Consider the following 15,666-nt stretch of genomic DNA (forward strand, 5'->3'; position numbering starts at 1 on the left):
TGGGTACTTTCAGGTATCCACTATTCTTCTGTTGGACTGTAGGCTCCAAGCAGGCAGGGATTTTCTTTTTTTTGGTTGGTTGTGGGGCTTGAACTCTGTGCTCTTCAGCTCAAGGTGAGTGCTCTACCACTTGAACCACAGCGCCATTTCCGGTTTTCTAGTGGTTTATTGGAGGTAAGAGTCTCACAGACTTTCCTTCCCGGGCTGGCTTTGAACTGTGATCCTCAGCTCTCAGCCTCCTGAGTAGCTAGGATTATAGGTGTGAGCCAGCGCCCGGCTGATTTTTTTTTTTTTAATTGAGCTCATCACCCTACTTCAGCTATAGCCAAATGCAGTGCCTCATACTCATTTAGTGCTCAGTGATTATGTATTGAATAACTAGTGGACTCCTGTCATAACTTAAATGACAGTGCAGTAGGATCATTTATATTTGTGAATGAGCAGTCAGAATAGCAAGGCAGGGATGTAATTTTAAAGCATTTAAACGGGAAGTGGTACCATACAGCAAAACAAGACAGTTTTTTTTTCTCAAATTAATACATTTGGAAATATGCCTTCCCAACTAACTCCATTCCTTATTTTTTTTAATGATTTTTGGAGATATAGCCTTGGAATATAACGTAGGCTGACCTTGAACTTGCTATGTAGCCTAGGCTGTCCTTAACCATATGATTCCCCTACCTCAGCCTCCCAATTGTTGTGATTAGAGGTGTGCACCACTATGCTTGACTCCATTTTGTGAATTTTATTCTGAACTTTTCAATTCCTTTTTTTAGTAAGGAGAAAGGTCCCTTTAAGAATTCATTAGGAATAACTTCAGCATTTCCTGTTCTTCAGCGCACAATGGACACTAGTTTGGAAGGACAGAGCTTGCCTTGGTCAGCAGAGAAGAAGAAAGCCTGTCCTGCCACGCTTCTCCCAGCACACCTGTGCCACAATGGAGAAACAGCGCTGCTTTTACTGTAATTCTCACACTTACTGCGTTGCCAAGCCCAGTCCAGTGGCTTCTGTTAAAAACATGTGGCAACTTCTCCCTTACAGACTAAATCAATCCATGTTACCATAATACTTAGGACTAGCTACAAAGACATTTCTGCCCCTAAACTGTATGCCAAGTTGAAATCAAACTATCTCCTCCCTACCATTCAAATAGATCCAACTCTTATATAAAAGGGACAAGAAATAAACAGACCTCTCTATGTTTCATGCTTGTTCGGGCAGATAAATAAACAAGGCACATCATGCCTAATGTTGCTTTGAGCTCAGTCACTTCCTTTTCAAATCACCTCTGATGTGGTGTTTATTTGAAGAATGACAACTGAGATATTCTGGAAGGAAAAAAACATGAGCATAGCTACAACAAACTACTGTGAGTGTGGGTGGAAAAGAGATATGAAGCGTATAGTCACTGGCATGGACTATGATACTGGAGCCCTGAGCTGTCTTTCTGGGTAGCCTTGGCCTCTGTAGACCCAAGACCAGCAGAACAGGAGAGACACTATCTCATGGCTACCAATTGCCCACCTGCTAAATAATTAACACTGAACAAGTTTTGTTAGGTCATTTCTTTTAAGAAAGAAAGTCTGGTGAAACTTGGTCATTTCTCCCTTGGTATTTGGACCAGGTGATTTATGTACACTTTATTCACCTTAGCTAAAGTAATGGTATTCTGTAGTCAACTTCAGTAGTATTTTTAAGGAAGATTTACTTTTCTTCATTCTTACTGTTTGAAAGTATGAGCTATCACAGCAGTTTTTGGAGGTGGTGTTTCTTTTTAATTAGATATGTATAAATAATTATTTGTAACTTAGAAGTACTCTCTAAAGCATAATACCAAGTAGGCATCAGTAAACCACAAATTTTAAAGAATTAGCATGTTAAAAAATACTTTGGTCTTTGCAGCTCATTCCTGTCATTCTCCTGCTTTTCTACTGTGATAAAGATTTTATTTGTAATTCTCTCCATGTTTTTAAACAAAGATCTTATTATTTTTATCACATTTTATCACATAAATGTGATAAAAAATTGCTAAAGGTATTGTGAGACACCTAAAAGTATGGTTGTCAACAATATGTGGACCTTTTGCAACTTCAGTTTCTTTATGTCTAAAATTTACCTGTGTTCTTGGATGCAACTACAGTTTTCTACTATCTGGTATGTGAATCTGTCTCAATCATTCACTGTCTTGTTTATGGGAAGGGGAGAAAAACAAGGTGTTCTACTTTAGACATGCTTAGTTTGAGATGCCTCTGAGAAACCAGGGGAAATGTTAAGTAGGCAGGTAGCTACTTAAGTTTGAGGATATAAATCTCAGCATGCAGAAAGCATCCAAAACACTCTTTAGGGCTGTTTCTAAAATGCTCTTTAACCCATCAGTTGAAATTTGTATGTTAACAGTGATTTTTTTCTAAAATGTTGGTCTGATTGGTTGTTTTTGATATCCAAGAAGGAAGAAATGAGGATAATAGGAGGGAGGAGTTGTCAGCTCTAGAGGGCAGTACAGAGGATAAATGTTGGGGTCAGTTCCTCTCTCATGGGGTTTTGTGAGATCAGATGAACCATATGATAAATTTGCTTTGCCACCTGAATCATATGTGAAGTTATTATTGTAATAACTTGTTAGCTTGTAGCTAACATTCACTAGGATGGAGAAACCACAGTTCATAAAAGGTGGGGTCAGCATATGAAAGCTTTGCTCTTGTGTTGCACTGTCCTGAAAATGACAGGTTTCCCTCTGCTTCTTCATCTTCAGCTCAGATTTTTTTTTTTTTTGGGTCCGGTCATGGGGCCTGAACTCTGGGCCTGGGCATTGGCCCTCAGCTCTGCAGCTCAAGGCTAGCGCTCTACCACTTGAGCCACAGCGCCACTTCCGGCTTTTTTCTTTTTTCTTTTATGGTGCTGAGGAATCGAACCCAGGGCCTCAGGCATGCAAGGCAAACGCTGTACCACTGAGCCACCTTCCCAGCCCTCAGCTCAGATATTTTAAGGTCATGTTTCGCCATGTCTCTCTTGAACCCAATTCAAAAAAGCCCAGGAGTGGGCTTTTCTTGCATTGACCTCTGAACCCATCTTAACCCTCACAGGACACAGCTGAGCAGTGGCCAGAGACTAGAATCCTACCTAGTCTTCTGTTTTTCAAGTGTTTTATGAGTGTTTCATGTTAATAGACCATGTATCTCCAAGGGATCTGGCAGAAATCTGAAAATGCCTCATTTTACTGCAATAGGTACTAAAGAATCCCTTTTAAATCAAGGAAGCCAAGTCTCTGCCAGGGAAAACATGATTCTTATCTGAGGGCCATAGACAAACTTGTATGGGCACTAGGATTAGGTCATGGACTACTGGTTCTTGATTCTTTCTCCCACCAGGATAGGCAGTAGGTCTCAAAACCTCTGCTCTGCCACAGCGCTGCAGCTGGACCTGGAAATCACTGGCCCATGAGACTGGAATGCACTGTGTCCTAACCACAGTGTAGCAGGCTGGTCACAGCTGATTGATTGCCCTCAGGAGGGTGTGATAGAAGGATGAAATTTGGGTAACACTGGTGATTCAGGACAAAAACAGGTAACTGGCCTGAAGTGTCACCTCCCTTCCTCTCTCACTGTGTAATAGGTACCATGCAGTTAATTGATGAAAAAGCCAGGTCTATTGAAGAAAAGATATGTAGGTATCTAAGAGAAAGGAAAAATAGCTAAATTACAAACAACTTGAGGACAGAGTTCAGGGAGTGATCAGTTATGCCATAAGAAGATTGCCTGTCAGCTTGAAGTCCCTCAAGTTAGTAACAAATTTTGTCGCATTGATGGAGACAGCATTTCTAACAGCTGGCCTGGTTTGAATGCATTTATGGGAAGATGGAGTTGGAACAAGAGTCACATGATATTAGTAACCACAAGAGACCATGTTCTCTCTGTCAGTTCTCACAATGTACAGACAGCCATAGATGGGAAAAGTTCATGTCTAGTTCTACTTTAGCAGAAGGACATTGGGAAGTGTGGCAAAAAATGCATGCATCCAGGCAGATCAAGCCAGTGTCAGTAGCTGTCCCTCAGGGAGATGCTTCAGCACTGAAATGGTTTGTTGGGACTTTCCCTTTGAAGTATTCTTATTCTTGTCTTTCTGTTTTTGCTGCAGGGGACTTTGCTGCCATTGTCTGAAGCCTGAGGCAAATAGTCTGGTCCCAGAGCTTCCCTCATAGCTTAAAGGTGCATGAGGTATGTGAGCTTGGGCAGCCAGGAAGCTTTCCACCTGTGTTCCCTTAGCTGAAGCATGTGATAGGCTATCTGTGGTAGAATTAGTGATGGCAGTGAAATACTGATGAATTTGCCAGGAAGCAGAATGAGGCATGAAGCTAGGAAACCTGCACTTAGGACAGGGCTGATGAGACTTGATCACCTCCAGAGTCTTTACTCGCACAGATACCTAGTCTCTGACATTGTAGGCTAGGTCATATAAGGGACTTTATGTGCACTTTTTCCCCATAGCTAGGACCCTGAGGGTTCGTATCTTCTCCCAGAAATACGACCTGCCTTTCCTCACTGACAAGTCTGAGGTTATTCTCTACTCCTAGTGACCTTGCTCATTGATGATAAATAACTTTAAATTGAGAAATATGCTTTTGCCAGAAGTTTTATGTTTATGTGGATGATAAAATATAAGGAATTACTTGAGAACTTGTTCTTCCTTTACAAAAACATTCAGAGTTGAAAGTTTGATCCTTGTATTTATAAGACACATTGAGCAAAGAGCATTTATCACAATTCGTGCACTTCAGCTTAGAAAAGCAGGGCCCTGTCTCTCTGGGTTTGACTTACTTATTTTTCTCCAAGTCTTACCACTTTTTAAATAAAAGGTACTATATCATTCTTTTTAATGGATGAATAAAATTCTGTTGTGCATGTATACCACATTTTCTTGGTCCATTTGTCCATTGAGGGGCATCTGGGCTGATTCCATACATTGGCTATGGTGAATAGTGCTATAATAAACATGGGATTTGTGACTGACCATGTATTTAAGTAATTTTAAAATAACTCATTTTAATGTTAATAGTTAATTTACCTAAGGTTCTAGGTCTCTGAACAAACTAAATGCATTACTGTCTTCATGACATGAATTAAGTCTAGATCCCAGTGATGGTTGGCACCTTCTAAATACCCAGATGGCCACAGTGTTTGCCTTGGAGTAAAAGACGTGGGTAGGGTTTTAATCACATTATGGGTTTTTTTTTAATCTTTTAAATATTGCCTTTACAGCATTTGCTTTTTGTGAATTATTGATTGCTTACTGCAGTTTATACTAGGAATTTGAACATTAAAAACTAATTAGAATACATATTCAAAGAATTATTTCCCCATTCATTTTCTTACCTGTTGTAGTAGAACAAAAAAAGTAAATTGCCCTCCCTTGGGACATGTAATGATTTCAGAAATCCTGTCATTCTCTTCTTGAAAACTCAAGTTTTAATAAGGGAGTTCAGAGGAAATTTAATTATAGTTCTTAAGCTATAAAATGCTCCTATAAAATAAAAACAAGTAGGGCTACAGTAACTTTTGCCTGCTAAATATAACAGCCATATAAGGCCTGGATAAGTTTTGCTTCTGGCGTGTATAATCATCATTTGAGGGGAAAAAACTGTAGTTACAAAATCATTTTTACTTAAACTTCTCTATTAAATTTTATTACTGAACTCTGGGATTTTGTAGACACCAAGAAGAAAACAGAGTTTGGTTACCCAAGTGAGATCATTTGAGTACAATGACCAGAGACTGGAGGACAGAATTGGCAGGACCATCTGTGGATAATGGAGGATATTCTGTGGCTGACCTCCTAAGTAAAGGAGTCTTGGATCAGAATTTTATTGTTTACAGAGTGTGTAATTCTCCATGGAAGATGATTCTCATGAAACAAGACTGATACAATGACCTACAATTGCATACTTAATAATTAAGAAAATGATGATCAAAGGTGTTGAATATTGTTCCCTTTGATGAATTTCTTTTGAGACCAAGCAGGTACTTCCACTGCCTCCAGCTATGCCATGTTTTGTCCACACATTTCCAACATACTACATGCACCCATGTACACACACGTGCAATCAAAAAACATCCCTCTGATGTTTGCCTTTCCAACTTTAATTGTCCTCTAGAACCCTAAGCACTGTAGTTTGGACTACAATTAGTGGTTGATGAAAGTCATTAGTGCTTCAGAGGCACAGGATTGGACCTAGGCAAATGTATGGAACAGGAAGTTTTGTGAAGGTGATTAGTAATACTTTCTGTTCAAGCTGCAGAGGACCTGAGATGTTGTGTTAGTGTGGCATTTTTAATGGTGATAAATGATCTGACACACCAGGTGTAATTTATAATTCTGTTATAATGTTGGATCTTTCATGTTGAAACATGAAAGATCATGGTTTTCAATTTGCTTTCATGATTTACACAGATAACTGATCAAGGTCATGGTGAGTTGAACTTCTTAGCATCCAGTACTTTTTGCCCATTTGTCCAGATACCTGTAACCTATAGTTGGATATTAATGAGCATGTCTTTACTTGCTCAAGTAAGCCTCAAAAGATGCTTCTCTCCTGTTCCTGCAAATGCTTGCCACTTTCATGTTCTTCAGGGTGCCTGATATCTCTCAACAGAGGTCTGTTTTTTAAACACAGGCGGTTGAGGGGCCCTTCAGGGAAAGTGCGAATGTCTGCAGCATCAGTAAGATTCCTATGGAGCATTAAGGGAAGTCTTCTCTATCCAGAGCAAGTTTAACCCAGGAACTGCCATTGATTCAGGTTTTCAAAGGCCATTAGCACTGGCCTACAGTCTGTTTTATCAGTCCAGACAGCCTTTGTGTTTAAACTCTGGGCATTTGCCTCTGAGAACAAAGCTTCTACAGCCACAGAAGGTACCAGAATGAGACCTAAATAAAATACCCTTTCCTCTGTGACAGAATGACACCCTTTTTGCTGTGGCTTGTTGTTTGTCCCTCTGGTCGTTCCTAGTTGTTGTGACATCAAGGCTTCCATTCAAAATAGAGGAAAAGGAAACCGTGGCCACTCTTTACATCAGCAGCCTGGACAGGCTGTTGTTTCTCAGGCATCCACAAGGCTTTCTGTCTGGCAAAGCTGTGCATTCCATGCCTGGATGGCCTGCTTAAATGGAGGAAACCAAATGCTATCCACTGAATGGTCTCCAAAACCAGCATTCTCTGGGAGTCTGTCTGAAGTCCAGGCCTTGCTATTTCTGGGGACTGAATGGCCTGACCATGCTGCTCTACACTAGCTGCTTGGGCATTCAGCTTTGGTTTAGTCTTCCAGGCTAGAATATCATTATTAATGGCCCTGATGAACAGACCCATCAATGATGTTATTTGGTCAGTGCTGCAAAATCTTTTGGAAAACCAGTGCTGTGTTAAGAATCTCCTGGATGAGCTGGGAATGTGGCTTAGTGGTACTGCTAGCCTAGCATGCATGAAGACCTGGGTTCCATTCCTCAGTACCATATAAACAGAAAAAAAAAAGCTGGAAGTGGGGCTGTGGCTCAAATGGTAGAGAGTGCTAGCCTTGAACAAAAGAAGCTCAGGGACAGTGCCCAGGCCCTGAGTTCAAGCCCCAGGACTGGCAAAAAAAAAAAAAAATCTGGAATCTCAGTCAGAAGTGCCAGGCTGCAGAACTACCACCTTTCACTCGCTTTCTCATTTCTTCTGTTCACCCTGATCTTCAACATCAGATTTCTGAGTAGCAGAAAGGTCTTTGTTTGTGTTTATAGACTAAGTTTGCACTGTTACTTATTGAGCATATATGTACTTTGCACATCTATGAAAAGAAACTAGAACTATAACTGGTAGATAACAACTCTGGATTTTTCTTGATGAAAGTAGCACCATTGTCTTCAAAGATGGAGCAATCTCAGAGCATCATAGGACTGTCTCTTTAGTAACTAGCCCATGTCTGTAGCAAACAACTCTCAAGACCAAGAGTTCCCTGACAGTTTCCTGACTACTGTAAGTGGGTGCCCCTCGGAGCATGCCTCCTCCAGTTTCTTTCTGGCATGGGAGACAGTTTTATTTTAGAAGATTCTTAGAGGTGAATATTAAGAGACACTAGAAAAAGCAAGCTTGTAACAACCCCAGTTTGTATTCCAGAATTGTCTGGAATCAAATCAGTATGCACTTGAGGTTTTGCATTACAAATCCCATTAAACCTCTTTAGGTAGCCTTCCTGTGAAACTTTGATTGAAGGATATTTATAGAAACAAAACCATTTAATCTGTTGACAGGTGTATATACCCATTTTATAAGTCAGAAAGGATCTTGATACATTGGGACCTATTTAAAGTAGATTATTATAAGACAAAATTTTTCCTGGTTCCTGACTCTTGTCTTCTAAAAACAGACTCCTTCAAATGGCTAAGTATGGACAGGTGGATACAATGTGTGGTAATGGTGTAAAGCTAGGACATATACTATGAGTTTTACTAATATAGTTTTGTCTCCATAGTCAGACTTGCCCAAGGGCCATACTGATCACAGTGGATAAGTACGGAGCTATGGGTTTGGAACTCATGAGCCTGGCTTCTTTACAGCTGCCCTGGACGAGGTGACCTGAAAAAGGTGACATGAGGGAAACTAGGACATTACTTTCCATGTGTGCTCTGGGGAATTAGGTCTTCTACTTGGCTGGCTGCTGTGTGCCTAACACTGCTGTGTACCCATTTCCTTTTCTATTACTACTATTTCAGGAGGTAGTCGGCTAAAGATGCTAGCACCTCAAAATTACTACTTTAAGAAAAAATCCACTTGAAACAGAATCAACCATGTAAGCCCAGCAGTAATGTTTTTAAAAACATTTTATTGGAAGTGAGTCTTAGAAACTTTAAAAAAAAAAGCTTACTGAGATTTGAGAGACATGGCCCATTGTTTCTTACAATAAAGACTGGATGTTGATTTCTGAAACAGTCCTAGAGAAGGTAGAGTTTTGTAGAAGAACTTGAATTTTCCTAAGGCCCCCTATTAACTTACTATAAAGTCTACCTGTTAGATAGTCATCTGTTGGATTTCTCTTCCCCAAACTTAACTATTCAAATTCTCTTTGATCTTTGTCAATGATGATGATTGTGTTGTTAATTATGGTAAAATAGGTAGAATTTATGTGTTTTATGGTTTCCTCATTAGCTTAGAGAGACTGTAAGATTAGAAATAAGCTAGGAAGCACATTTCTATCTATAATCTAGATGCTCAGGAGGTTGAGATTGAGAGACTGTGGTTCCAGGACAGCCTGGGCACAAAACTTCTGAGACTCCATCCCAACAGAAGAAGCTGATTATGGTGGTGTGTATCTGTCATCCTAGCTATTGTAGGAAGCATAAAATAGGAGAATCATTGTCTCTGTATAGTCTTGGACAAAATGCAAGACCCTATCTCAAAATAACCAGTGCAAAAAAGAGATCAAAAGTAAGGTTTAGTAGTAAAGTGCTTAGCAAGTTTGAAGCCTTGAGTTCAAATCTCAGTACCATAAAATAAACAAATAGGTAAAAAGGAATGGGTTAAAGTTTGAGACTTGAAGGTAGAAGAAGCCAGTACTGAAGAAATCATTGAGATAAATGCCAAAGAAGATAGAGAAGAGTTGAAAGTGTTATACTGTAAGTAAGTATATGAATGTGTGTTTTAAAATGGAGTTTATGATGGCATAGTCCCAATTCTAGCCTGAGCCACATGATTACCTCACAGCTTACAGCCCAGTTAAATCACTAACTCATATCTTCATCAGGATGAGCTGTTTCCTTTATTTCTGTGTGTGTGTGTGTTGTTGTTGTTGTTGTTGTTGGATGGATCCTGCTGTGGCACTAAGAGACAGACTTTGCTGGGCCCTGTTTTGTAAACAAATCTGTTCATGCATGTTTTCTTCTATCATTGGATGTGTATGCTGACTCTGCTTTCCCCATCAACTCAGAAGCCTAGAAATTTAGGAGCTTGTTTTCTTTTAGAAGTAGGCAAGCATCAGAGAAGCATATGCATGTGCATTTTAAAGTATGCACATCTATCCCAAGGCAGTCTTTGGATCTCCTCTGACCATGAACCCTGCAAATATACAGTAGCCCAGTCTACACAGTACTCTTGGGTGGCACTCTTAAAGCTTCCACAGAACCCTAGACTATGAGTGAGAGTAAAGAGCCCCTTGTGCCTTCTAAGGTCCACTTGCAACTGGCTGTCTAAGATGCTAACGCATGATACAGGTTTTTCCAAGGGTCAAAGATTGAAATATGAGCTTAATATATCTACATGCAGCCACTTCCTTCTTGTAGTTTGTTGCATGGCTTATTTAATAGTATAGCCAGATTCAATTTTTTATGACAGGAAGTATGTGAATGGTTATGTAGGAGTAAATGATATTTGATTTTATGATTATAGTACAGGGAATAACTTTTCATACCAAATAAAGCTTTGGAGGGAAAATGCCAGCTTATGAATTTAACATATATAAAGTTTTCCATAATCCTGCATGCAATTACTTCACCCTCCTAGATGAAACTAATACTAGAAATGGTCTACTTTCTTTCTTTTTCTAGCTTTTCCATTAACAAGTGCCTTTGATTTTTGGCAGATACTCCCAAATATTTTGGTGTGATACCATATGATATAGAATCCTTTTTTTTTTATATATAAAGTATGTGGGAAGGTGGGTGTTGGTGGCTCACACCATTACTAGCTACTAGCTATTCAGGAGGCTGAGATCTGAGGATCACTGTTCGAAGCCAGTCCAGATAAGAAAGTCTGTGAGACTTTTTATTGCCACTAAAAGGCTAGAAGTAGAGCTGTGATTCAAGTGGTTAAAAAAAAAAAAAAGCCTTGAGTATAAAAGCTCACGTACAGTGTCCAGGCCCTGAGTTCATAAGCTCCTGGACTAGCATTAAAAAAAAAAAAGTGGGGAGGGGAGTGGGGGAAGCGCGGGAGGAAAGGTTTCTGGAAATCAAATCTCGGAGCTCAAGTATAGTAAGCTAACACTCATACCACCAAGCCATATCTCCATCAAAAATAATTCCTGGGCTTGGGGGTATGACTCAAGTGGAGAACAAGCACAAAGCCCCGAGTTGAACTGCAAAAATGATGATAATATTTGTGAGTTCTTACTTACATTAAATATATTTTACTTAATATAAACATTAAAGTTTTTACTGATATAAATTATTATTATATGCCCTAATATGCATATAGAGTAAATATCATTGAAATTATTTTTGCTTGAAACTTGAATGGTTGCTGAGGCGGAGGAGCCCCTTAGACTACCAACTCAGCCAGACTTCTTCACAATAGTCCGCAGCCACTTGGGAAAGACAGTTTACTTGGGACCATCAGAGAGGATGCTCATGAGCAAGCTGAAAGAGAAAGATCACAAAAGTTCAGTTGCATTCATCATAGGCAGAACTTGAATTTTTAAAAAGTACAGTAATATACAGGCACAAGAAACACTTTTTCCTTATTCTTCTTGTTACTTCTTAAAACTTAAAGTATGAGTATTACTATAACATGCATCGCCTAGATGGCTGGTAGTTACGGGAGTACTTCATCGTTGTTAGCATTTTTGTAGCCAGTATGGGGCTAGACTGAGACTTAGACACAAAGGGGCAAATCCTGCTCTGCAACCTGCCAATCTTGAGCCTCGCTTACCTACCTTGACTGAAGACAGGACTCTGAATCCCTTCTGTTTATAAAACTAAGTCTCACAGATTTTTCAGTAAGGAGTCTGTTTTCATTGGACAAAGTCATATGTTTGTTAGTACTTAGTTGCTATTATTTTCTCTAAATTTTGCAGAAAAAGAATGTGCGTGCATGTGACATGCTTAAAAACCGGCCTCACTTGTTGCCTCGCTTGTTGCTCTCATAGCTTTAAAGGCAGTTTCCTAAGTGCAGCTGTATAGCCTTGCCTGGGTGTGACTGGCAGGCTCTCAAGTATACTGGTCAAAGTCAAGTTTCCTGGCTTTGAATACTGGCTCAACCAACTACTGTTCCAGTAACTCTGGGCAAGTCCTTAAGTTCCCTCAGCCTTGGTTTCCTTATCTGTAGGATAGAAGTAATAATAGAACTCACCTATTGAGTTGCTGTGGAGACTACATGGGTAGTGCCTGAGCTAGCTGTGTGTGTGTGTGTGTGTGTGTGTTCGCTACTATTACTGATGATTAAGTGGACTTGAAAAGGGTTTGTGTTACCTGCACAAGATCAGATCAGCAAAAGGAGGAGGAGCCAGAACTTGAACACATGGCCTCCGACTCCCCTGAGGCTGAATACCCTTCTGGTGTGAGGCGCACTCCTTTCCATGATTTCAAAGTAAATGTTGAACTTGAAGAATGTTTGTCTCAAGCTTTCTATTGTTTAAGGAGAGTGGGCTCTGGGTACTTGAATGGGGTCCACAGCACAGCCAGTGACAGCAAGACCTGGAGAGCCCCTAGATTTCTTTCACATTGAAGGATCCATATCCAGCCTTTTCCTAAAGGTCAGCAGCATCCCCTTTCTCTTTGTGAAACCTTGTGCATTAGCCACCTAGGACTGCAGGGGAACTGTAAAGTTACCTGAGATGAGCACAGTCCAAAGGAAACTCTGATTGCTGAGCATGTTTATGTGTGCTACAGTGGGGAAGCTCCTGTTGGCAAGACAGGAAATGAGATATTTGAGTATATGAGTAGCTGTCAGGCCTCCAGTCAATGTTCTTGCTTCCACCAACAGGTTTGGGGTGCATATATATATATATATTATATATATATATATATATATAACTTTTGTTTTGTGTCAGTACTAGGGCTTTTGAACTAAGGGCCTGAGCATTGTCCCTGAGCTTTTGTGCTCAAGGTTGAAGTTCTACCACTTGGACCACAGTTCCATTTTTGGCTTTTGGTGGTTAATTGGAGATAAGCATCTCACAGACTTGCTTTCCCAGGCTAGCTTCAAACTGTGATCCTCAAATCTCAGCCTCCTGAGTAGGTAGGATTTCAGACGTGAGCCACCAGCACCCAGCAATGGTTGGTTTTTGTTTTTGTTTTGTTTTGTTTTAATTGGAGGTATTTCTCTAAAGTTATTTTCTCTGTAAAGGCATCCTGGTCCTAGAGGGCTATATATTCCTTTGGTTATATATATTCTTATATGCTGAGACATTCCTAAGTCCCTCAAGGTGTGGTGGCTGTGGGTGGTATAATGTAACTGATTTAAATGCTCACCTCCAGTTACAGATGCCATCTTACTCATCCTGCCTTGAAAGTTTTTGTTATGCAAATGGATGCTATACCCTTCTTTTAAAAAATTTCTTGCCAGAGTAGAAAACACAGACTTATTCCCATGTATGTAATTTCTTTTGGATATCCAAAAACGAGAAATAAAGGAGTCAGACACAAGTGTTAACAGGTTGAAGGGCTTTTAAAAGAAAGTACTATGTGGAAATGTAGATATGAATTTGGTTTCTTTCCATTCTTCCGCTCTAGTAAGTATAGCTCCTCCCTTCATGAACAATCTCCCCACCATACCCACCCAAGGGGGAAGCTCATTAACATCCAGGCTTTGAAAATCTGTTCTTTTAGCATTGTGTCGCCTAGTCTTTAGAAAATGAGCACTGTATTAAAAAAAAAAGAAGAAGAAAAGAAAATGAGCACTGTCACCCTGATAATCTTTTCTTTAAGGTGAAGTAGAAGCAAATATTTTTTAACAGTATTACCCAGTGGTTGAGAAATATTTTCTGTTACATAAATTAACAACTTTGGCTAAAGCCGAGAGAAATTAAAAATGCCATATTCTGGCCCTAAGTGGCAAGTTTCAAAGGACATCTTGGTATGGCTACCGTGTGGGCTGCTCTGCTAACGTGACAGTGTATTACAAATAAGTAGTTTTCTGCCTTATCACAGACAGGTCTGAAATGGGTTTTCTCTCTGAGAAAAGAAGCAGTAAAAGATGTTGTATTTCATGCTGTCTGGTAGGGAAGATGATTTTCCTATTTGAAAGTTTAGAGGCAAGCAAAAACAACTTTCTCTTTTTTGGAAGGGTTAATGCTTTAACCAGCTTCAGATTGGTTCACTGGAATCTTAAAATTACTTTTCTGGTCACGTGCATAGAAAGTCTGAGCATTTGTGCAACGTCTTTTCCCTCCCTCCCAAAGCTGTTCTCTGGCTGTCTTAATTACATAGGGGTTGAGAAACCAAATTAAAACTAGGCGTGGCTGGATAAACACTCATCACATTGCATGCTTTTAGCTTTGCTTGTTGGAGTTGCCTCTCCCTGAGTAGCTTTCTTTCCTCCCTGGCGGTTTAAGGAAATATCATGAGGTCTTTTGGAAAAACTCACAGGAAGCGGGTCTCCATATGCCGATTACTCAGCAGCCCACTGAGAACTGACAGGTGGAGAGCACTGCTGCTGCCACCCTCCAGATTTATGTGCAAACGGCCCCCAGAGCGGAGGATGCGGGCAGGTTGCTGAGCCCAAGGGGATTTTGTCTTCTCAGGGAATTACAGGAGAAAACTGGTCACTTCGTGTCATCGCAAGGGAGGTTGATTCAGGGAGCTGTGATGGGGTCAGACTGGCACGTGGCACCCACCCCTGAGGTTTCTGCTCACTTTTCAAAGCGGCTGTCTCCTAACGTGAACGCTCCCTCCACCCCCAACCACGATTCTTTCGCAGTGAATCACTTCCAGAAATGAATAGCCACAGTTTTTGGAATGAGCGTTGTGAAATCCCTCGTTTATAATGGCAGGTTTTCAGATCTTAGTTTGATCAGACAATTTCTCAAGATCAAAATGAGACCTTGTCTTCAACAAGAAAGAAAGTACTGTCGATACAGAAAGCAAAAGTGTTTCCAGCGCCCTAGTGAAGAACTGTCAGAGCACACATCACCTCTACCGAGAGCTGTTTGTCTCCCTATATTTGTCTGCCTGGGTGAGTTCTTGGAATCTATGCATTCTTTGCCAGTAGTTGGTGATTTCCTATCAAAAGGTTACTAACTACAAGAAATATTATCCTTGGTGAGTAGGTGGTAGTTTCCGAAGACTATTGCTAAGCCAGTTGTTCATCTTGAGTCATATGTGGATTTAAAGGACTGCTAGCAAGCTTTTACACACTTCTGCTTCCTAGAACTCAGGATTGGAAGCAAGATTGCAGAAGACCTTGAGGGGTTTTTAAGAACATGGATCAGTTGAAAAATCATTGAATCTTGGGAATACTAAGGCTTTGAGGAGGAAACGGTATTTTACAGAAGGAAGTAGTTTGTAGGAGAGCTTGTTAAGATATAGTTTATGCTTTTCTATTATTTTAAACATCATCTATCTCTTATGTGAAAGAAATAATTGACTACAGAAAGAAATGAACTCTCAACGGGAAACTCCATCCACATTTCCCACCTCAATGGGCTTTGCTCCTAGGGTGAAGAAAACTGTTCTGTGAGGAAGCCTGACTTCCAGACGTATCTAGGTTGGTCGCTGTTGGATCACTGTCAGCCTCTGTGAGCTCTTGGTGGATTATTGGAAACAGTTTTATCCAAAGGCAGAGAAACAGTAAGAGTTACTGGAAACAGGGAGTATAGTTGAAGGAATTGTTCTCTCCAGTGTTTAAGTTGCTTGACCTACTGACTCATTTCACAGGAATTAGGAAAACAACCTAGTGTGGTTTTTATTGTTAGTGCTGGAAGATTCCAAAATC

This window comes from Dipodomys ordii, unplaced genomic scaffold (genome assembly GCF_000151885.1).
Source record: "Dipodomys ordii isolate 6190 unplaced genomic scaffold, Dord_2.0 Scaffold285, whole genome shotgun sequence".
NCBI lineage: Eukaryota > Metazoa > Chordata > Mammalia > Rodentia > Heteromyidae > Dipodomys > Dipodomys ordii.